Genomic DNA, 25956 nt, shown 5'->3' with positions numbered 1-25956 from the left:
TGGAGAAAGTTCCATGAGTGCTCGAGAAGATTAAGCATTCTGTTGTTTTAGGGTGGAATGTTCTGTATGTATGCATGAGGTCCATCTGGTCCAGTGTGTCATTCAAAGCTCTTGTTTCTTTGTCAATTTTCTGCTTAGATGATCTGTCCTTTGCTGAGAGTGGAGCATTGAGATCTCCTACAATTAAGGTACTGTTATCAATATGACTCTTTATTTTGGTTAATAGTTGGCTTATGTAGATGGCTGCTCCCATGTTGGGGACATAGATATTTATAATTGTTAGATTTTCTTGTTAGATAAACCCTTTAAGAATGACATAGTTTCCTTTTGTGTCTCTAACTTCAGTCTTTAGTTTAAAATCTAATTTGTCTGAGGGGGCACCTGGGTGGCTCAGTCGTTAAGCATCTGCCTTCGGCTGGGGTCATGATCCCATGTCTTGGGATTGAGCCCCGCATCGGGCTCCCTGCTCAGCGGGAAGCCTGCTTCTCCCTCTCCCACTCCGCCTGCTTGTGTTCCCTCTCTCACTGTGTCTCTCTGTCACATAAATAAATAAAATCTTTAAAAAAATAAAAAAATAAAATAAAATAAAATAAAATCTAATTTGTCTGATATAAGAATTGCTACCCCAGCTTTCTTTTGAGGTCTGTTGGCATGGAAGATAGAATTCCATCTCTTCACTTTCAGTCTGGATGTATCTTTAGGTTCAAAATGAGTCTCTTGTAGACAGCATATGGATGGGTCCTGTCTTTTTATCCAATCTGCAACCCTGTGCCATTTTATGGGAGCATTTAGGCTATTCATGTTGAGAGTGATTATTGAAAGATATGAATTTATTGTCATCATGTTGCCTGTGAAGTCCTTGTTTTTATAGATTGTCTCTGTAAATTTCTGTTCCATATCATTCCTGGGGGTCTTTCTCCTTTTATAGAACCCCCCTTAATATTTCTTGCAGGGCCAGCTTAGTGGTCACATATTCTTTCAGTTTCTGCTAGTCTTGGAAGCTCTGCATCTGTCCATCCCTTCTACATGACAGCCTTGCCGGATAAAGTATTCTTGGCTGCATGTTCTTCTCGTTTAGTACCCTGAATATGTCTTGACAAGCCTTTCTGGCTTGCCAGGTCTCTGTGGATAGGTCTGACGTTATTCTGATGTTCCACCTTCTGTACGTAAGGCATCTCTTCCCCCTAATTGCCCTTAAGATAGTTTCCTTGGTCTGAGATTTGTGAGTTTTACTATTACATGCCAGGGCATTGGCCTGTTTTCCTTGATCTTGGGAGGGGTCCTCTCTGCCTCTAGGATATGAATATTTGTTTCATTCCCCAGATTATGGAAGTTCTCATCTACAGTTTGCTCAAATATATATTCTAGTCCTCTCTCTCTCCACCTCCTCAGGGATCCCAATAATTCTGACATTGGAACTCACTTATTTCTCTGATTCTATTTTCATGGATTTTGAGTTGTTTTCCCCTGACCTCCTCTTTTTCCTTCTTGTCTATTAATTGGTCTTCTAGATCACTAATTCATTCTTCTGCCTTGCTTATCCTAGCTTTTAGATTATCAAGATTAGATAGGATCTCGTTGATAACATTTTTAAAAAGATTTTATTTATTTGACAGAGAGAGACACAACAAGAGAGGGAACCCAAGCAGGAGGAGTGGGAGAGGGAGAAGCAGGCCTCTCACGGGGCAGGGAGCCTTATGCAGGGCCCAATCCCAAGACCCCAAGACCACGACCTGAGGCAAAGGCAGACGCCCAAAAACTGAGCCACAGTTTTGCCAATTCAGCTTTCATTTCTGCCCTTAGAGACTCTATGTTGCCATTAACCGATTTCTCCATTCTACCTATTGCTTTCACAATTGCTATCCTGAATTCCATCTCTGACATCTTGGTTATATCTGTATCCACTTGTAAATCTGTGGCAGAAGTAGTCACAGTCTGACTCTTTCCTATTTTGGGGGTTCCTCCTCCTAGTCATTCTGTTGAGGGATGGTTGAGGGAATGTACAGAGTCCAAATTATTGACCACAACCCAAGCAAGATGCACCTGTTTTATAGGGACCTTAGGGTTGCTGGCCTCTTGTTCTCCCAGCCTGTCTTCCAGGGGAGGGTCCTGCCATGCTGTTACTCAGGCAACCCTGTTTGGGCAGTTTCCCTGCCCCCTGTGGTGGGGCATGAGCTCAGGGAAAACCGGTTTCCTGGGGGTTTTTTCCTCTTGCGGCTTTCCACATCTCTTCCAAGAGTCAGGAAAGAAGAGCTTGTTCCCAACCCTCTGCTTCAGAGCAGAGAGATCACAGTCTGTTCTTCAACCCAGTATTCTGGGTTGTGTACCCCTCAGCAGTGCTCCCAGTCCTTGCCTCCAGGTCAGGTCATGTCTCTGCCCTTTGTGCTTCTAAAACCACCAGCCACCACCTGTTCAAAGGCATGACCCCGCTGTTCTGGGTTTCAGTCTCAGGGTCTGCTCTAAAGTCCTTTCCCTATTGCTACCAGTCTGCAAGTCTGTGCCTGTTCCCCAGCGTGGGAGGCTATTGCTCACCTGCGGTATAGGATCCTGATGGCTTGGCTTCCTCTCCATTCCATTTATCCTCCAATATGTACCCACGGATTCACGGCTCCCCACTTTATACCTCAAAACCAACCTCCTGCAATATTCTGTTTGTAGAGATCCAGATCTATCTTCTTACATCTCAGGCTGATTTTGTTGGTGTTCAGAGTGGTCTGATAGATATCGAGCTCAATTCCGGGGACCAGTTGGAATAGGGTCCCCTACTCCTCCACCATCTTTTCCCTCCTCCCTATACTATGAAACATTTTTTAAAGATTTTATTTATTTGAGAGAGAGAGCACAAGATGGGGGAGGGTCAGAGCGAGAGAGCCGAGACTCCCCACTGAGCAGGGAGTCCAACTCAAGACTCAATTCCAGAACCCCAAGATCATGACCTGAGCCAAAGGCAGACACTTAACTGAGCCACCCAGGATCCCCTATACTATTAAACTCTTAAGAAGTTATATTTAGCTTTTCTCACTGCTTTGAAAGAAAGGTAAGGAGAGGGATGCCTATAGTAACTTCAAAAGTTACCTACTCACCAGTCCTATGACTTTGGGACATGGTAAATGAGTCATTTCCTTAGGTCAAGGTACTGATGGGATATGGAAGAAATCAGTGCACAGAACTGTCATAATTATTACCCTTTCTTCATCCAGTTTTCTAGAGGGTTTTGGGGGGTAATTATTATTATCCACTTTCTAAAGCTTCTTGCTGTTCACTGTGTCTTCTTTTTCTCTCTACCTTCATTCTGTCAGGTGCTGTTCCCATTTTGCCTCTCCCTTCTGTTTTCCACCTTGTTCTGGTGAGTACCTAATTTCCAGAAAATAAATTTCTAAAGAATTTTGAAATGAATTCAGGACTGATTTACAGGGGCCCTTGCCAAGATTCAGGGAGACTGCTTAGTTCTTAGATGACTACTCTGTTGATCTTTTACAAGCTGCTGTTCCATTTTCATAAATTTCAAGGCTTTAAACTCATTCCTAGCACTGAACTGCAGCTTTTATTTTGCTGAGATGAGTACAAGTTACCTTTTATAAATAATTGAAACTGTCATTTCCTTCACATCATATTTTCTCATCCTCTTCACCCACCATCTTCTTCCTTCATCCTTTCCAAAGCACCCTCCCCCCCCATTTTTTTCCCTGCCTCTGTATTTGATTATAATTCCACCCCTATTTTAAGGACCTCTGCTTTCATCACCACTCTCCACCAATTGATAGGGTGGCTTCCTGCCCTATGGTTATGGGGATACCTGAACACACGACAACCAGGGCTAGACAGATGAGATCAATAGTGGTTTATCAATTACATACAGCTCAGGATATGAGGATACCACATTTCACATGAGTACTAGACTCAAAAAAAAAAAAAAAGAATAGGCATTGTGGGAATTGGTCTTTTAGTATCAAGAGAATGAAGTGCCACATGGTTCCCAGGAATAATTTGTCTTGTTTGGGTAATTTGACTAGTCAGAGAACTAAAACTTGCTACTCTGGTATCATCCAGAAATGTGCTAGATCCCTTTGATAAAGATGACTGATGAGATGCAGAACCCTAACTCATGGGAATAGGAATTGGAAATTAGGCCACTTGAGGCATTCTTAGTTTCCCCTAGCCATCAAGACAGCACTTAATACTAGGCTTTAATTTAGCCCTTTGCCAGACCTGATCCCCTAATGTCTTTAAGCCCTGAGAGGTGCCTCCTTAGAAGGCAAACTGTGAACCTGATAAAAAGAAAGAGACATAGGCAAGGTGGTTATCAAAACATAAATGTTAGAGCTGTCCTCCTTAATGGCCAATAAATGCACCAAACAGTATGATACTGAGGAATGTCTCCAGGGTACGAATTTATATTAATCAAAGCCTGTGATAATAATAAATCTCAGCAATATGTGTGTGGTTGTATGTGTTTGGTGGGGAACTGGACCTAACTGCCACTTTGTAACTTAGATATTTGTTCTTTGAATATTCTATTATGCTCCTTAATTAAACCAGCAGTTTAGGGGTAATTGGGGGAGAGGAATTTCCACTATGACTTCTTCAAAAGTCCACCATCTGTATTCGGAGAAATGAAATGGTTGTCTTGGTCACTATCACAATGTCTCAAACTCCCAAGAGAATAAGGAGTCTCCTGGTAAGGTCTTTCATTATGCCCACAGAATATGCAGACACGTCTTTTATTGTAATGCATCTTTTGGGTACCCATGACACAAGACATTCCCAGAGATCTTTACCTTAAATAGATTGACTTTTAGCCAATGGCCCAAGAGTTGAGGAAAGTAATAAAAGAAAAAAAAATATTTGAAGTAAAAGTGACTAAGAACTTCCCCAAGTTAATATCAGACACCAAACCACAAATCCAGGAAGCTCAGAAAACACCAGACAGGACAAAATAAAATAAAATAATAAAATAATAAAATAAAATAACTAAAATAAAATAATTAAATAAAATAATTAAAATAAAAAATAAAATAAAATAAAACAGAAATTAAAAAAAAAGATATTTACCTAGGCTTGTCATTGTCAAATTACAGAAAATCAAAGATAAAAAATCCTAAAAGAAGTCAGAGTAAAAAAGCACTGAGCCATAAAACAGATGTAACATCACTACAGATCCCATGGATATTAAAGGATAATAAAGGAATACTATGAACAACTCTATACCCACACATTTGATAACCTAGATGGAATGGACTAATTCCTTGAAAGACACAATCTACCAAAACCTCACAAGAAGAAATAGGTGATTAAAATAGGTTTATCTCTTCAAGAAATTTATCGATAACCTCCAAAAATCCTTTCAAAACAGAAAGCACAAGACCCAGGTGGGTTCACCAGTGAATTTCACATTTAAAGGAGAAATTATAGCAATTGTGTACAATCTTCTTCAGAGTATAGAAGCAGAAGGACTGCTTGTCAATGTCTTATGAGGCTACCATTACCCTAATACTGAAAACTGACAAAGGCATTATAAGACAAATACAAATCAATATCACTTATGAACAAAGATTTTAAATATCTTCAATAAATTTTAGTTAATAGAATCCAACAATGTAGAAAAAAACATATACTACAAATAAGTAGATTTATTTCAGACATGCAAAGCTCATTTAACATTCAAAACCAATTAATGTAAACTGTCACATGAATAGGCTAAGAAAGAAAAATTGCACGATCATATCAATAGATGCAGATAAAATGCAATATCTATTAATGATAAAAGGCAACTATTAGCCAATTTGGAATACAGAAGAAATTCCTCAACTTGATAAAAATATCGACTAAAAGAGTCAAAATCCAAAATACTGAAAACACCAAATGCTGATGAGGATGTGGAGCAACAGGAACTCTAATTGCTGGTGAGACTGCAAAATGGTGCAGGCATGCTAAAAAACAGTTTAACAAGTTCTAATAGAATGCAACATACTATTTCCATGCAATTTATTTTGCTCCTTGGTATTTACCCAAAGGAATTGAAAACTTATGTCCACACAGAAAACTGCACATTTAGAGCACCTTTATTCTTAATCATCAAAACTTGGAATTAAAATCCTTCAGTAGGTGAATCCATCCAGACAACTTAATATTATTCAGCACCACAAATAAATGAGCTATCAAGCTATTGAAAGACACAAAAAAAACCTTAAGTACATATTACTAAGTGAAAAAAACAAACTGAATGGCTAAAGACCAAATGATTCCAAGTGTATGACATTCTGGAAATGGTAAAAGTATGGAGAGAGTAAAAGGTCAGTAGTTGCCAGGAGAAAGGGAGTAAAAAGGTGGTGCACAGGAGATTTGTAGGGCTTGAAAATTCTGTGTATAAAACTGTATGATGGATATATGGCATTATTATATATTCGTCCAACCCCATAGAATTTACATTGCTAGGAGTGCAGCCTAATGTAAACTATGAAATCTGGGTGATTATGATGTGTCAGTGTAGGTTCATCAGTTGTAAAACATAAACGACTCTTATGGAATTTGTTGACAACAGGGGAGACTGTGCATGTATGAAGGCAAGGGGTATATAAGAAATCTCTGTATCTTCTGTAAAATTTTTGTGAACCAAAACTGCTCTACAAAATAAAGTCTTAGTTAAAAATCAGAATGGTCAAAATAACAAAATAAATAAGTGGCACTACTGCAAACTAAAAAGCATCTGTACAGCAAAAAAAAGAAAAAGAAGAAGAACAAAATGGAAAGGCAATATACAGAATGGGAGAATATATTTGTAAACCATATAGCTGACAGGAAATTAAATCCAAAATATGTAAGAAACTCTTACAACTCAACAATAAGGAAAAAACAAATAACTAAATTAAAAATTGCTCAAAGAACTAATTAGAGTTTTTCAAAGTGGACATGGCTAACTGTTACATGGAAACGTATCAATTTCAGTAATCATTAGGGAAATGCAAATCAAAATTAGATTATTATTTCACACCTGCTCGGATAAACTTTACCAAAAAGATAACATATAATAAATGTTGGTAAGGGTGTGGAGGAAATGGAATCTTTGCACACTGTTGGTGGGAATGAAAATTGGTATTGCCAATATGGAAAACAGTATAGCAATTCCACTTCTAGGTCTATTAACCCAAAGAAAACAAAATCACTATCTCACAGAGATATCTGCATCCTCATGTTCATTGCAGCATTGTTGACAATAGCAAGATATGGAAACAATCTAAGTCAAAGAACGAACAGGATAAAGAAAATGTAGAATATATATGATTTCACTCATATGTGGAATTTAAGAAACAAAATTAATGATCATAGGAGAAAAAAGAGAGGCAAATGAAGAAACAAACTCTTAATTCTAGAGAACACACTGATGGTTACCAGAGGGGAGTTGAGTGGGGGATGAGTGAAACAGGTGATAGGGATGAAGGAGTCACCTGTTGTGATGAGCACCAGGCGATGTATGGAAATGTTGAATCACTAAATAATACCCTTGAAACAAATATAACATTATATGTTAACTAACTGGAATTTGAATAAAAACTTTTAAAAAGATAGAACTACACTGTGACTCAGTAAAGAACAAGAAGCATGGAGCAGGCAAATCCAAGGTCTGAAAATGCTTCAGACTCTCTAGCAGGGCCAACAGAAGCTGTTTCTCTTTCAAAGCCGGTCAGTAAACACTATAAGAGGTGACTCCTTCCTCAGTGTAAGGAGAGAAATGTAAGACTATAAGGAACATGAAAAATCAAAGAAATATACCACACATAAGGAACAAAATAAAATTTCACTAACAAACTCTAGAGAAAAAAAGCTGCAAATTTCCTAAAAAATAATTCATAATAATTTTCTGTAGAAAGCCCAATGAGCTAGAAGAAAACAGAAAAACAATCTAATGAATTACAATACAATAACAAAATGAGCAGTGTAACAGAGAGAAAGACCATAAAAAAGACCCAAACAAAAATTTCAGAACTAAAGAATAAAGAATGGAATAAAAAAAAATAGGACTAAGAACATCAAAAGATTTAATAGACCAGAGAAATAACATATGAAATTGAAGGCAACTCATTTCAAGTTATCCAGTAAGAGGAAAACAACAACAAAGAATAAAAAAGTAAAGAAAACTAGAAAACCTACGGAATTTATGGGACACCATTCAAAGAAACAACCTATACATTATTGCATAGTCATAGAAGAGAGAAATGGCAGAAAACATATTTTAAGAAATAATAGCTGACAACTTCCCAAATGTGGAGAGAGATTTGGATATCTAAGTTCATGAAGCTGATAGATTCCTGTGGGAATTCTTAATGCCTGGCTAGAAAAGATTTAATAAACACATGCCTCCCTGGGTGAGACTAGTTAAAAAGGAAAGAAGGAGTGTCCAGAAAACTGGGCCTCCTTTGCAGTTTCTGGACTGGAAACAGCTGGATCCTCACTGCAGCTCAATGCACTCATCTGGGAAGGAAATGCTTAGGAGAAACATTTATCTTTGGTGGTCCCATACTCCATGTACTCCTTGCCTGCATGCGAGTCACAAGCACAACTTGCTCTAATCACACGATACTCCCTATCTCACTGTTCTGATTATTAAGGCTTTTCACCCCTTTTGGTTTTTCTTATTCCCTTGATGTATTGATAACATTCACAATAAAAGTGGAGGCAGAGTTTGGGTCAGGACCTTTCGTCACTAGAGCATCTGGTCCCCATGCCCTCTCCTTTCTCCTACTTAGGAGTCTGGAGTAATCTTTTCATTCACTCCTTTGGGGTTTGCTCACCAAACCCAACAGCTTCCTAAAAAGATTCAATCCAAAAGGATCTGGTCCAAGACACAGTAAAAAACGATCTAAAATTACAGACAATAAAAGGATATCAAAAGCAATGAGAAAAAAATCCCTCTCATACAAGAGAATCCTCATAACACTAAGCAGATTTCTCAGCAGAAATCATATAGCTCAGGACTGCATGGGATGATATATGCAAATAGCTAAAAGAAAAACATGGCCAAATAAGAATGCTTTACAGTAGAAAGGTGCTTCAGCAATGAAGGAGAGATAGAGACCTTCCCAGACAAATGAAAAGAGATCAACGCTACTATACTGCATTACAAGAAATGCTGAGAAAATTTCTTCATGCTGAAATAAAAGGATGCTAAGTAGCAAAATGAAAACAAAATTCACACTGGTAATATATTTTGTCAAATTCAGAACACTTTAATACTGTAACATGGCGGTATATATATAAATATATATATAAGTTTTGCTTTCATTACAATTTTGGGATGTAGAGTCTTCTAACAAACAGACCAAAATACATCCAGGACCAAGAGGATCACCCTGTTTTGTCCAGAGATTATATTCTCTCTCTTTTCCTTTTTTTTTTCTTTTTGTTTTTGATTTCTGACCTCTTGAGATTTCTCTATGTGTATTTGCTTGGGATGTGATTGAAATTTTTTATTTTGTTCTCTCATTCATCCATCCTTCTCTGGGGAAAATGACTAGAAGGAGGAATTCACAACAAACAAAAGAACCAGAAGTAATAGTCTCTGCCACAGAAGTAACCCATATGGATATAAGTAAAATGTCAGAGCTGGAATTCAGGATAACGATTAAAAGGTAATAGCTCAGCTTGAAAAAAAGCATAAAACACACTAGAGAATCTCTCAGTGCAGAAATAAAATCTAATCAGGCTGAAATTCAAAATGCTTGAATTGAGATGCAGTCTAAAATGGAAACTATAGCAGGGTAAATGAGGCAGAAGAGAAAGAGTCAGTGACATGGAAAACAAGTTGATGGAAAGGGAGGAAGCTGAGAAAAAGAGAGAAAAATAACTAATGGACCAAGACGGGAGGCCTTGAGAAATCAGTGATACCACAAAGTAAAACAATATTAGAATTAGTCACAGAGGAAAAAGAAAGATAGGGACAGAAAGTATATTTGAGCAAATCATAGCTGAGAATTTCCCTAATCTGGGGAAGGAAACAGGCATTCAAGTCCAAGAAGTAGAGAGAACACTCCTCAAAATCAGTAAAAATAGATCAACACTCTAACATATAAGGGTAAAGCTTACAAATTTCAGAGATAAAGAGAAAATCCTGAAAGCAGCTAGAGACAAGAGGACCTTAATCTACAGGTGTAGGAACATTAGAGTGGCAGCACACCTATCCACAGAGACCTGGTGGGCCTTACAGGGCTAGCACAATATATTCAGGGTGCTAAATGAGAAAAACATGCAGGCAAGAATACTTTACCAAGCAAGGCTATCATTCAGAATGGAAGGTGAGATAAAGAGCTTCCAAGACAAACACAAACTAAAAGAATTTGTGATCACTAAACCAGCCCTGCAATAAATAAAAAGGGGATACTGTAAGCAAAGAGAAAGACCAAAACTAACATAGACCAGAAAGAAACAGAGACAATCTACAGAAACAGGGACTTTACAGTTAATACAATGGCATTTGAATTCATATCTTTCAATAGTTACTCTGAATGTAAATGGGCTAAATGCTCCAATCAAAAGACAAAAGGTACCAGACTGGATAAAAAGCAAGACCCACCTGTATGCTGTATATAAGAGACTCATTTTAGATCCAAATGCACCTCCAGATAGAAAGTGAGAGGGTGGAGAACTATTTATCCTGCTAATAATGGACACCAAAAGAAAGCTGGACTAGCCATCCTCATATCAGAGAAGTTAGGCTTTAAACCAAAGACTGTAGAAAGGGAAGAAGAGGGATATTATATCATACTTAAAGTGTCTATTAAAAAAGATCTATCAATTATTAATATTTATGTTCCTAACTTGGGAGAAACCAATTATATAAACCAATTAATAGCCAAATTAAAGAAACTTAATTGATAATAATACAGTAATAGCAGGGACTTCAACACCCCACTCACAGCAATGGACAGATCATCTAAGCAGAAGATCAACAAGGAAATAAAGAGCTTTGAATGACACACTGGACTGAATGGACCTCACAGATATATTCAGAGCATTCTATCCTAAAGCAACAGAATACTCATTCTTCTCGAGTGCACATGCGACATTCTTCAGAATAGATCACATAATGGGTCACAAATCAGGTCTCAACCAATACTAAAAGACTGGGATTTTTCCCTGCATATTTTCAGACCACAATGCCTGGAAACTTGAACTCAATCACAAGAGGAAATTTGGAAGGAAGTCAAACACTTGGAGGTTAAAGAGCATCCTACTAAAGAATGAATGGGTCTTCAAGGAAATTAAAGAAGAATTTAAAAAATTCATAGAAACAAATAAAAATGAAAACACAACTATTAAAAACCTTTGGGATACAGCGAAGGTGGTCCAAAGAGGGTAGTACTTAGCAGTACAAAGCCTTTCTCAAAAAAATTAGAGAAGTCTCAAATACACAAGCGAACCTTACACTTAAAGGAGCTGGAGAAAGAACAGCAAGGGAGCCTAAACCAGGGGCCCCTAGGTGGCTCAGTCAAGTAAGCATCTGCCTTCAGCTCAGGTCATGATCCCAGGGTCCTGGGATGGAGCCCCACATCGAGCTCCCTGCTCAGCAGGAAGCCTGCTTCTCTCTCTGTCTGCTGCTCCACCTGCTTGTGCACTCTCCCTCTGACAAACAAAATATTTTTTTAAAAAAGGAAGCCTAAACCAAGCAGGAAAAGGAAATAATAAAAATTAGATTAGAAATCAATGAAATAGAAACCAGAACAGTAGAACAGATCAAATGAAACTAGGAGCTGGTCCTTTGAAAGAATTAAGAAGATTGATAAACCCCTGGCCAGACTTACCAAAAAGAAAAGAGAAAGAACTCAAATAAATGAAATCATCAATGAAAGAGGAGAGATCACAACCAACACCAAGGAAATATAAATAATTTTAAGAACATATTATAAGCAGGCGCCTGGGTGGCTCAGTCATTAAGCGTCTGCCTTCAGCTCAGGTCATGATCCCGGGGTCCTGGCATTGAGTCCAACATTGGGCTCCCTGCTCAGCAGGAAGCCTGCTTCTCCCTCTCCCACTCCCCCTGCTTGTGTTCCTGCTCTCACTATCTCTCTGTCTGTCAAATAAATAAATAAAATCTTTTAAAAAAAAGAACATATTATAAGCAATTATATGCCAACAAATTAGATAATCTGGAAGAAATGGATGCATTCCTAGAGTTGTATAAACTACCAAAACTGAACCAGGAAGAAACAGAAAACCTGAACAGACCCATAAGCAGCAAAGAAATTGAAGCAGTAATAAAAAATCTCCCAACAAACAAAAGCTAGGGCCGGGTGGCTTTCCAGGGAAATTCTATGTAACATTTAAAGAAGAACTAATACCTATTCTTCTGAAGCTGTTTCAAAAAATAGAAATGGAAGGAAAACTTCCAAACTTTTTCTATGAGGCCAGCATTACCTTGACCGCAAAACCAAAGACACACCAAAATGGGGAATTACACCCAATATTCCTGATGAACATGGATGCAAAAATTCTCACCAAAAATACTAGCCAAGAGAATCCAACAGTACATTAAAAGGATTATTCACCACAACCAAGTGGAATTTATTGCTGGGATGCAATGGTGGTTCAACATTTGCAAATCAATCAATGTGATACAATACATTAATAAAAGAAAGGACAAGAACCATATGATCCTCTCAATAGACGCAGGAAAAGCATTTAAAAAAAATACAGCATCCTTTCTTGATTAAAACTCTCCAAGGGTAGGGATAGAGGGTACATACCTCAGCACTGTTGAAGCCATCTAAGAGCCCACAGCCAATATCATTATCAATGGGGAAAAAGTGAGACCTTTTCCCCTAAGATCGGGAACATGACAGGGATGTCCACTATCACCACTGCTGTTCAACATAATACTAGAAGTCCTAGCCTCAGTAATCAGACAACAAAAAGAAATAAAAAGCATTCAAATCAGTGAAGAACTCAAACTCTCACTCTTCCCAGATGATGTGATACCTTATATGGAAAACCCAAAAGACTCCACCCAAAAATTGCTGGAACTCATCCAGGAAATCAGCAATGTGGCAGAGTCAATGCACAGAAATCAGTTGCATTTCTATACTAAGAAGAGAAAGAAGAAATGAGACAGAAGAAAGAGAAATTAAAGAATCAATCCCATTTAGAATTGTACCAAAAACCTTAAGATACCTAAGAATAAACCTAACCAAAGAGGTGAAGGATCTGTACTCTAAAAACTACAGAACACTATGAAAGAAATTGAGGAAGACACAAAGAAATGTAAAAACATTCCATGCTCTTGGATTAAATGTTATGTTAATGTATGTATGTTAAAATGTTTGAGCTACACATTCTATGTAATTTCTATCAAAATGCCGTCAGCATTTTTCACAGAGCTGGAATAAATAATCCTAAAATTTGTATGGAACCAGAAAAGACCAGAGGAATTTTGGAAAAAAAAAAAAAAAAGCTGGGGACATCACAATGCTGGACTTGAAGCTATATTACAAAACTGCAAACATCAAGACAGTATTGTACAGGCACAAAAACAGACAAACAGGCAAATAGAGAAACCAGAAATGGGCCCACAACTCTATGGTCCACTAATCTAAAACAAAGCAGGAAAAAGTCTCCAAAGGAAAAAAGACAGTCTCTTCAATAAATGGTACTGGTAAATTGGATAGCCACATGTAGAGTGAAACTGAACTATTTTCTTATACCATACACAAAGATAAACTCAAAAAGGATGAAAGACCTAAATGCGAGGTTTTTTTGTATATCAAAAATACACAAATCAAAATCCTAGATGACAACAAAGGGAGCAACCTCTTCGACCTCAGCCACAGCAACTTTGTGCTAGACACATCTCCAAAAGCAAAGGAAATAAAAGCAAAAAATGAACTCTTGGGACTTCATCAAGATAAAAAACTTCTGCACAGCAAAGGAAACAGTTAACAAAAGTAAAAGACAACTGACAGAATGGGAGAAAATATTTGCAAATGACATATCAGATAAAGGGCTAGTATCCAATATATGTAAAGATCTTATCAAACTCAACACCCAAAAAACAAATAATCCAATCAACAAATGGGCAAAAGACCTGAATAGACATTTCTCCAAAGAAGACATCCAAATAGCCAATAGACACATGAAAAAATGCTCAACATCACTGGACATCAGGGAAAATAGAAATCAAAACCACAATGAGACATCACCTCACACTGGTCAGAATGGCTAAAATTAACAAGACAGAAAACTACAGATGTTGGCAAGGATGTGCAGAAAGGGGAACCCTCCTATACTGTTGATAGGAATGCAAGTTGGTACAGATCTGGAAAACAGTATGGAAGTTCCTGAAAAAGTTAAAAATAGAGCAACGCTATGACCAAGCAATTGCACTACTAGGTATTTACCCTAAAGATACAGGTGTAGTGAAAAGAAGGCGCATCTGCACACCAATGTTCATAGCAGCAATGTCCACAATAGCCAAAATGTGGAAGGAGCCAAGATGCCCTTCAACAGATGAAGGGATAAAGGAGATGTGGTTCGTATGTACAATGGAATATAACTCAGCCATTGGAAAGGATGAATGTTTACATTTACACTGATGTGGATGGAATTGGAGGGGATTATGCTAAGTGAAATAAGTCAAGCAGAGAAAGACAATTATCATATAGTTTCCTCATAGGTGAAATATATAGGATCATAGGGGGAAGGGAGGGAAAAGTAAATGGGAAGAAATCAGAGAGGGAGACAAACCATGAGAGACTCTTGACTCTGGGAAACAAACTGAGGTTGCTAGAGGGGAAGTGGGTGGGGGGATGGGGTAACTGGGTGATGGGCATTAAGGGCACGTGATGGGATGAACATTGGGTATTATATGCAACTGATGAATTATTGAACACTACATCTGAAACTAATGATGTAGTATTATGTTGGCAAATTAAATTTTAAATTTAAAAAAATGTAGCAAGGCAGACATGTAGAAGGGTAGACAGTTTGTGTATGATCAAAGTTGTCAATTCAAAATATACAATTATAACAAACACTTTATGTAAACCTCATGGTAGCCCCAAAGCAAAAATCTACAACAGACACACAAAAAATAAAAAGGGGCGGGGGGGGAGGGACTCGGGCCATATCACTACAGAAAATCATCAATTCACAAAGAAACACTTCAGGAGAGGAATGAAGGAATAGAGAAACTATAAAACACTCAGAAAACAAGTAAACAATAAGATGGTAAGGGCACCTGGGTGGCTCACTTAGTGAAGCATTTGGTTCAGGTCATGATCCCAGGGTCCTCAGATCAAGTCCTGCATTGGTCTCCCTGCTTAACAGGAAGCCTGCTTCTCCCTCTCCCTCTGCTGCTCCCCCTGCTTGTGTGCTCTCTCAAACTCTCTCTGTAATAAATGAAACCTTTAAAAAAATATATGGTAAATCCTTATCTATCAATAACAACTTTAAATTTAAATTGAATAAATTTTGTGATCAAAAGGCAGAGTGCTGAATGAATTAAACACACACACACACACACACACACACAAGACCCAACTATGTGCTACCTACAACAAACTCACTTCAGCTTTAAGGACACACATAGGCTCAAAGTGAAGGGAATTCTGTAAGGTGATAAATGTATTAATTAACCTCATTGTGATCCTTTCATAAAGCAAATGCATGTTGAGTAATTACTTTGTGCACTTCAATACACAATATACTTCAATAAAGCTGGGAAAACTGCAAAATATATATTATCAAGTAGTCTCTCAAGGAGTTTTGGTTCATTTGCAGTTCTGTATCAACTGGAAAAAAATTACAGTATGACAATGGAATGTTCTTAGTAATTTAAATATTTTCTACTTGGACAGGATATCTACTTTCTACTTGAATAGCATAATAATAAAATTTAACATTAAACAATATTTTTGGAAGTATCATCCATGAATATCTTGCCTTTTCAAAGATTAAAAATACAAATGATTAAGGTATTAAAATCACTAAAATTCTTTTCATTTGTAATTTCATCTAATATTAGGAATCTTTTCCCACATGTTATAAACTTAAAACATTATTTGACAAACTGGCCATTTACGTAGGCCTGGATTAAAGGGAAATGTTAAAAATATTAATTTAAAAAATCTTCAAATAAATTTTTAAAACAGCTACAGAACCTGAGTGACTTTTGATACCAGTATGGTATAACTTTATCTTTGTTCTAAATTATGGTAGATTTTTGTTTCATTCTGTTTCTCTCTTTTTTTTTTTTTTTTTTTTAGTGTACCTACATGGCTTTGAAGATTGATTACACATTTACAGCAAATACTATGTGGATTCACATACAGTGAGTCCTGATATTTAATTTACACAGACCACACTTATATACTGCCACTGTTTTTTTTCCAGCAAGTGCTTCTCAAACTAAAACACTGAGATAAAAATTTCTTTAGGGAGGCATTAGTAGGGGTACGTGGGTGGCCCAGTCAGTTAAGTGTCTGACTCGATTTCAGCTCAGGTCATGATCTCAAGCTCATGGGATCAAGACCTGCAGCAGGCTCCTTCCTCAGTGGGGAGCCTGCTGGAGATTCTCTCTCTTCCCCTCTCCCTCCTCCCCTCAAATAAATAAATCTTTAAGTTAAGAAGAGAGGAGACATTAGTACCAACAATGTGTTCATCCCTTTGTTTTAAATATCCTTAATGATTTCTTTTCATTTGAAACTTTAAATACCTACTATTATCAACTATTTCTTCTCTGTTAATTTTGTATTGAAATAATCTATGAACCCAATTCTCCAATTCAGTCATGCACCATTAATAGAAAAGTTGTTTTTTAGGAATACCTTTATGTTTTTTTAAAGATTTTGTTTATTTTTTTGACAGAGAGAGACACAGTGAGAGAGGGAACACAAGCAGGGGGAGTGGGGGACGAGAAGCAGGCTTCCCACCGAGGAGGGAGCCCGATTCGGGGCTCGATCCCAGGACCCTGGGATCATGACCTGAGCCAAAGGCAGACGCTTAACGACTGAGCCACCCAGGCGCCCCAGGAATACCTTTAAACCGTATACAAAAGTATTCCAAAATCAACAATGAAAATGACACTAAAATGGAATATATTCAGGAATGTGTACAATGTAAGGAACTTGATAAAATAGTCTAGAAAATTTCTATTAGTTTAGTATCAGCTTATCTGAACACAATAAAACTCACTTTTGTATTTACAAGTAGCAGAGTTTATTTTTTTGTTAATTACCAACACATCAGCGTTTGCTTCTAAATAATATCATCTGTAACGAACTCTTTATCATGAAATGTTTTTATTTTAAAAATTGAGAATAAGTTCTTTTTTTCTTTTTTTTTAAATTTTTTTATTGTTATATTAATCACCATACATTACATTATTAGTTTTTGATGTAGTGTTCCATGATTCATTGTTTGTGCATTAACACCCAGTGCTCCACGCAGAATGTGCCCTCTTTAATACCCATCACCAGGCTAACCCATCCCCCCACCCTCCTCCCCTCTAGAACCCTCAGTTTGTTTTTCAGAGTCCATCGTCTCTCATGGTTCATCTCCCCTTCTGACTTACTCCCCTTTATTCTTCCCCTCCTGCTATCTTCTTCTTTTTCTTTTTTCTTAACATATGTTGCATTATTTGTTTCAGAAGTACAGATCTATGATTCAACAGTCTTGCACAATTCACAGCACTATGGTGAGTTCTGTTTTTCTTAATCAGACAGCGTTAAAATTTAACAACCCAAATACAAATGCCAAGAGGTCAGGACCAGATGCCTTCATTAATGAACACTTCCTGTTCCTCAGAAACTCTTCAAAAAATAGAAAGGAGGGAACACTTTCTAACTCATACAATGCATAATCATTTGTCTGACACCAAAGCCAAAATACTGTTGATCAATATCCCATATGAACATAATTTTAAAATCCTCTACAAAATACTAGCAAACTGAATAGGGTAGTAAGAGCGATCTCTTCTGTTTACAGAGTCTTATTGTAAAATAATAAATGTCCAGTGAAAAGTAAATAATACACCCAGATAGTCTTCACTGTAATTGAGTATTTCAAAAGTTTTCTTCCATTTTCAGTAATGTTAGTATAAATAATTCTGAGCTTCTATTTATTAAGTTCCAATATTCATGTTATGGTACTGCCATAATTTCCACATTCATCTGATTTCTTAAATTGACTGCTGAACTCTGTGATACTTATTGTCCCCCCCGTTGCAATTTTAGTTCTACTTGCCCTGTTCAATTGCAAATAGCATCTATTAAGCCAGTATATAGACCTCAGATTACCTCCAACTAGATGCCAGATATTATGGAGTCGAAAAGTGATACTTACCTAGGAATCTAGGGCTAATTTCAACTATGTTAATTGGAGAGATCTAAATACATATTTATTGCATATATTTTGCCCACAATTAATGGTTCACAATCCAGAGGGGTGTTATGTGGTCACTGAGTTGCAGTAGTCTCGGGTTAACAGCAGAGAGCTGTAAGGATGGAAAGACTTCTGTTTAGGCTCACGTGAGGGTGACATGAGAACAAGTAACATAAGCATTGTGTGAGCATATCACAGTCAGAAAGGAAGTATAGAAATAGTTGGGGACTTCAGAGATGGGCAGCATAGGGTAAGCATGCCAGGCACACAGGCATGGAAAAAATAATTAATAAGATACAAGGATATGAATAACATCTTATAGGAATGAGCCAGGACTCCTTATAAGGTGAAAATCTGAGACCACTAATGTCTGTTTTGCTCATGCTATACCATGTGACCTTTCCTGTTACTTTAATAGTTCCTGGATGATAATCCAGTGTTACCATTTCAGAAAGAAGTTTTTTTGTTTTTATTTCAATTTTTTATTTCAATTTATTTTATTTAAATTATTTTATTTAAAATAAGTTTTTTGTTTGTTTTATTTAAATTTAAATATTACATATACTGTAATGTTGGTTTCAGGATTACAACTCAATGATTCATCACTTATATGTAACACCCAGTTGTCATCACAGGTGCCCTCCTTAATGTCTATCACCCATCTAGCTCATCCCCTCACCACCTCCTTCCAGAAACCTGCAGTTTGTTTTCTAGAGTTAAGAGTGCCTAGGGGTCCCTGGGTGGCTCAGTCATTGAGCATCTGCCTTCGGTTCCCAGGGTCCTGGGACTGAGCCCGCATGGGGTTCTCTGCTTCTCCCTCTCCCACTACCTCTCTCCCTGTCACTCTTCTGTGGTCTACTTATACAAAGCCATGCTTTCTTCCCCAACTCTTGTTTTTTCAGTATTTCTCATCTTTGTCTAGGTAACACCAGCCAATCAAAACAGTTTTTTTGTTTTTTTCTAACAAAAGAATTGAGATTTTTTTTCAGTTATCTTTTGTTGCTGACCGGCTTTTCAACTTTGTTGCAATTTCTCTGAAGGCTGACTACATTCAATAACGTTTTGTTCCTCTTCCTCTTGTTCTTATATTTCAACACAATGTTTGGTAATTTGCCAACAGTTACCACATCCATTTAAGATTTGCCATAAAACTGCATTACTTTCCCTTTGTTGAGCCCTTCCTAACATAACATTTAGATTTGTTCCCTTGATTGATTTTTGCTGCTCACGTTTAAGCCTTATTTTAAAACCCAAATAAGGGCGCCTGGGTGGCTCAGTTGGTTAAGCGACTGCCTTTGGCTCAGGTCATGATCCTGGAGTCCCGGGATCAGGGTTCCTCATCGGGCTCCCTGCTCAGCAGGGAGTCTGCTTCTCCCTCTGACCCTCCTCCCTCTTATGTGCTCTCTCTCTCTCATTCTCTCTCTCTTTCAAATAAATAAATAAATAAATCTTTAAAACCCAAATAAGCTGGGGCACCTGGGTGGCTCATTTGGTTAAGTATCTGCCCTGGCTCAGGTAATGATCCCAGGCTCCTGGGATCAAGCCCAGCATCGGGCTCCCTGCTCAGCTAGAAGCCTACTTCCACCTCTCCCACTACCTCTCTCCCTGTCTCTCTCTGTCAAATACATAAAAATAAAATCTTTAAAAAATAAATAAATAAATATAACCCAAATAATCTGATTCCTGAATATTTAAATGCTAAACACATTAGAAAGGTTTTAAAAAGTAATAATCAGTAAGATACTAAATTTATGCAAGCACCAAAACTATACGTAATATCCATGCACATATACTCCCCTTATATAGTAAAGAATGTATTTAAGTATTAAAGGATTTCCAAGAATCCAATACATGGTTGCCTCCAGGAACAAGAACAATGTGGGGTGGTACAGCTATTAGTTCCTTGATTTTTTATATTAACAGTATGCTTATATCATTACCTAGTTACAAAATAAAAATAAATAAATAAGTAAATAGAAATAAGTAAATAAATAAATAAATAAAAATACTTGCGATACCTAGTATTGACCAAGTAGTCTTAAGTGGCAGTGTAGAAATGTCACCTAATATTTATCTTTTGAAAGTCAATTAATATTTTAAATCCAAATGTCTGTGATAAAAAATAGTTTAAATAAATTGTTAGACATCCACACAGCTAATAAAATGAAGTTTGCCTGTTATACTGAAAATATATACACATGCAAGTCACAATACAATGAGTACACTCGAGATGAATTTAAAAAAGGTCTTAGAGCAAGTCCTCCAATTAAAAAAAAAGGGAATATAGAATGTACACCAATCTGTTAATAGGTTTCCATTATGTTTTTGTCTTCGGATGAGAATTACAATTTTGGAGGGCAAATTATTATGTTATAAATAGTAAAAACTAAAGCTGTTTGTAATGTAAGAATCTGAGGAAATTTAATTTTCACAAATTTATGATATTTTCTTATGGCAAATTTGTTCAATATATTAGAAAATTAAATTTTTAAATGCTTAGCTTACTCTAATGGTAATCTTTCAGAGTTTCCAAATGATAGGGTCAGTGTCGGGAGCCATGAGCAACAAAGGGGTTAATCGGGTAGAGCAAAGGCTCCCTGATCCCTTTGAACCATGGCCACCTGACTGCCCCCATACAAAAACATGTTGTACTGGCTAGCTTGAGTTGTATATAGGCCAAGAAAACCACAGTGTTATTGATAAGCCCTGAAAAATAGCGCACCAGGCCCTTTGAAGGCATGGGAAGAAACTATGTCCTTGAGGAACCTGGCCTTGGACCAAAAACTTGGGACGGAGCCAGGAGAGGGCAGGGAGAAAACTGTGGAACTTGTTTATGTAACCTGAACTTATATAAAGTGTGTAAGTAAGAATAAAGTTGTTGCTCGCGGCATCCCCGTGGGCAACCCTCCTGTTCCCATACTTTTATGTTTCATTCTCTTACCCTCACCCCTGTTCGACCTTGCACGCGGGCCGTGGCAGGTCAGATGGAGAAATACATGAATCCAGTTTGTCAAAATCAACCGTTCTTTCCTGACAAAGCAGGCTCTCATATCCATACAATGTCCTTTGATAACTGTGATAGTTCACAATTAAAGATCCCTGTCTACACTAACACATCCCTATCTACACTGACAGTTCAGACTCTCTTTATGCTCAGTGTATGCCCTTGTGTCTATAGGATCATCATCACAGACACATTACACAAACTTTATCCACAAAAAATTTGTGTCATTTGATCTTTGCAGCAAGTTCTCTAAAAAATGACAAATTTTCTTGAATGTATATTACTAAAAAATGGTGATAGAGAAGACGCTAAACACCTAACTAAATAAAGATGCCTTTATTTTCCCTCACACAAGAATGATTCTCCTTTGTACTTCCTCTTAAGAGCAATAAAGTTAGTAAATGGGGGTGGCCATGTTGTATAAAAATGACAATTACAGTGAAACTAATTCTATTGATATTTAATACTGAAATATGAGTCATTAAGTTATTTTAAATAGAAGTAGTAATTCAATCAAAAAACAATGGCCTACATTTCATTTGATTTTAACTTATACTATAGTTAATCCTTGAACAACAGGGGTTGATCTGTGTGGGTCCACTTATACAGAGATTTTTTTTTTATCAATACTATATACTACTATATTTTCTCTTTGTGATTTTTAAATCACATCTTTTGTCTAACTTATTTTATTATAAAAATATAGTATATAATACATATAACATATAGAATATATTAACTGTTTATGTTATTGGTCAGTTTTCTGGGCAACAGAGTATTAATAGTCAAGTCTGAGGGAAGTTCAAAGTTATGTGGATTTTTTTACTTCATGGGTCAGTGCCCCTCTGCCCTACATTGTTAAAGGGTCACCTGTATTTAACATTGATTTAACAAATGTTTTTCCTGAACCAAGAATGAGATGCATAAAAATATAAATACAAACAAGTATCCCCCACTTTTCAAAAGTTTGCATTTTGCCCCTGTGCTTTTACAAAAGACCTACATTAGTATTTGTTCACTAACTAAAACAAATCCAAAGCATATTTTTGCTTTTACAAAAAAGGTAAAAAGCAAAAATAGCATTCAGCACATTTTGTAGAGAGCCTTTATACAGGCAGCACACACTCCAAGCAGTGAGGATGCTACTGCCAAGATCCTTTCCCAGGAACTATATTCAGCATCTCAGCATCCAGGTGCCTGAGTTCTGAACTATGTCTGTGTGCATGTGTGCTTCACCTTGATTTATTTTGGGCATTTGTTAGCAAGACATGTCCTAGGCTGTCAAGAGAGCCTAACAGAGATTATTTGTTTTGGTCTGAGTATACTCAAAAAGTTTTCCATATGAATTGATAATAGCTTCTTTGCACTATACCATTTTGGCTTATGAAAGGTTTCAGAGGAACACTCTACTTTTGGCTAGTGGGGGAAACCTAAATATATAGTTTTCCATTTTCTGAAGAGAAAAGCTGCCCAGCTATAACTTCAAGGATAATGTAGTGTTTTTAGTTATAAAGTATTGATCATCTCATTTATTAACTCTGTAATGTACATATTTAAATTAAATGTTATTAGACAACCATTACAATTTATAAATGTAAGGTGCCACTACTGAGTAAATTGATTCTTCCATGAGTGGATGTGTCCCTTCTCCCACCCACTAACAAAGCAGCAATATGGTTAGTTTAATTTTATCAGTAGATGATCCATTGCTGCAAATTCTAATTCTCTTCTTCACTGTGTTTTGTTTCTGTGAATGTGTGTAAGTTGGTGAGATCGCACAGGCAACCTCTCTGACGATCAACAGCAAGATGAGCTAGGCTTGGGTTTTTGGTGCAGACTGATCGTTTTTGTCTGAATCAGGTGATCTGACCTATCCTCAGTAGCAAGCACTCTTTGAACTGCTTCCTCAAAGGCCACTGCGACATTTGTGGCATCTTTTGCACTTGTTTCAAAGTAAAGATAGTCACCGTTGTCCCTGCACCAGGCTTGGGCTTCTTCTGTAGACACTTGACGTTCACTTATGTCAATCTTGTTGCCCAAAATCACAAAAGGAAAACTTTCAGGCTCTTTTACATCTGCGTAATATATGAATTCTTTCTTCCAGGTACTCAAGTTCTGGAAGCTCTGAGAATCATCGACACTAAAAGTGAGCAGGCAACAGTCAGAACCTCTGTAAAAACGGCGTCCTCAGGCTTCTAAATCGCTCTTGACCAGCCTTGTCCCAAATCTGCATGGTAACAAAATGTCCATACATCTCCAAATCTTTATTTAAAAATTCCACACCTATTGTATGGAAGAGCTGGGTATCAAACTTATTGGTCACATATCTGTTCATTAGAGAGCTCTTCCCAACTCCACCATCTCCAAGGAGAATTACTTTAAAAAGCGATGATTTTCCTGCCATTCTTATTCATAAAATCTTTGACTATAGAACTCTGTAAAATAAAAAGGTAGCATTATGTTCATCTACATATCTATATCTGTGACTATAAGAATTTAAATCAATATAGGTAGCCCAATTTATTGCTGCATAGGGAATAGCTAGTAACAAAAGTTGTCATTTACTCATCACTGAATTATGTGCTACAAACGATCCTACCATAACTCCCTAAAACCACTAATGAGGGATTATTCTTCCCCTTCCTTAGATCACAGTTTACAGTGAAGCTAATTTTTAAGTCCAAATTTGACCCCAAAGACTTTGCTCTTAACCATTACTATCTATGATAATCACCTGCCTACTTACAATAAGTCTATTTGTTAAGATGCACTAAGAGACAGAATTTACTTTCTGTGCCAATTTCAAACAGACCATCTATTATTGTCATTGTTTGCCTAACATGCCAAGGATTTTCTTAACTCTTTCCCCACTTTCTCTCTTACAATGATGTCACCAAAGGACTGGGAAAGCAAGACACAGAAGCTGATTGATCTGGCTGTAGAGGGATAAAACACCAATCACTAAGTAAACAAACCTATTGTCTTCATTAGAAATGTTAATTTGAATTTCCTAAAATTAATCTCAGCAGCAGTACAGTTTTAAATATATCATAGTGTATGACAGTCTATCCATAAGACCCATTAGGGCAATTCCTACTTTTAGCAAAAATTAATCTGTGCCATTATTTGTATGGTTTTGGTTTTCTTTAAGATTTTATTTATTTATTTGACAGAGAGAGACACAGCAAGAGGGGGGACACAAGCAGGGGTAGTGGCAGAGGGAGAAGCAGGCTTCCCGCTGAGCAGGGAGCTTGATGTGGGGCTGTATCCCAGGACCCTGGGACCATGACCTAAGCTTAAGGCAGACGCTTAACATCTGAGACATCCAAGCACCCCTTATTTGTATGTTTTGAAACAGAATCAAATAAACCTTAAAAGAAAACTTGATCCAAATATACTCTTGCAGGCAAATCTTAAGGCAAAATTAAAACTTCCCACACTGCAGGAACCAGGCTGTGTGGAGTGGGATTTCATCTGCCTACAGATGAATACAAATAGCTCTAAATGCTGGTGAGAATGCTGTTCCTACTTAAGTAGGAATACTCAAAGATACTCACAGTTTTTGAATAATGAGAATAACAATGAATGAACAGAAAAATTAAACCTAGCATATTAACCAATTATAAATTTATGACGAATTCTGTTTCCTCCATAATCCTTTATTCCTTCTCTACAGTTTTTTTGGACTCAAATTATATTATTTAATCGGCAAATATCTCAGCAGTAAGAGCTTTTAAGTATATTAAGTGTATAAAATAAAAGAGCTGTCAGAGCTTTAGAACTTTCTACAATGAAGAAAATGCCCTACATCAGCACTATCAAACTCATTAGGACTAGCCACACATAGGTACTGAGCGCTTAACATGTGACTGATAGGGATGAAGGAATGAATCTTAAATTTTATTTATTTTTAACTAAGTTTAAATTGCTACATTCAAAGAGCCAATAGTTGTACTGGACAGCATGGTTCTGGAGGAAACTTGTGATAAATAGGAAAGTAGTTAATGATGAATGAAAGTAGATGTTGAGTATTGGAATGGTAAAAGGTAAACAGACATTAATAATAATTACTATACTGACTGGCATGAATTTGGAAATTCCCTGTGGTAAACATATAATTACATTATAATGTGAAGTGTAAACTCCTATATACAGGATATGTATGTAATGTAATTGAGCATTTTCTATAATGTAAAATAATTAATTATTCATTCCAACTACATGCTATACCATTTTGGAAAAAAACGTGCAGCAACTTCTCATTATATAGAAATCAAGTTAACAAGAAAATATGATTAAAAAATAATGGAACATACCTTAGACCTTAATTTAACTCTCATTATATCAGTCCTTTCAAATAACTGCTACAGTAATTAGTACTCTAATTAATACAAGTAAAGCTGTACAAGAAAAGTATTAGGTAATTAAAGTGCATACCTCTGGAAGGTCATATTAAAGTTTTTTTACATTGTATTTTATGATGTCTTGGTCCCTTAAAAATATTTCTGAACAGTGAAACAGTCCAGCATCCTCATTCCTTGAAATAGCAAAGGATTCCACCAGAATCAAACCTTTCATGACTAAAT

General features: G+C 36.9%; 1 pseudogene; it reads right to left on the bottom strand.

Moving 5' to 3' along the window:
- Nucleotides 1-23167: 23167 nt before the first annotated feature.
- Nucleotides 23168-24492, bottom strand: LOC118356631 (annotated as a pseudogene).
- Nucleotides 24493-25956: the final 1464 nt, after the last annotated feature.

Source organism: Zalophus californianus, chromosome Y (genome assembly GCF_009762305.2).
Source record: "Zalophus californianus isolate mZalCal1 chromosome Y, mZalCal1.pri.v2, whole genome shotgun sequence".
Taxonomy (NCBI): Eukaryota; Metazoa; Chordata; class Mammalia; order Carnivora; family Otariidae; genus Zalophus; species Zalophus californianus.
This window is presented reverse-complemented; position numbering and strand designations above follow the sequence as displayed.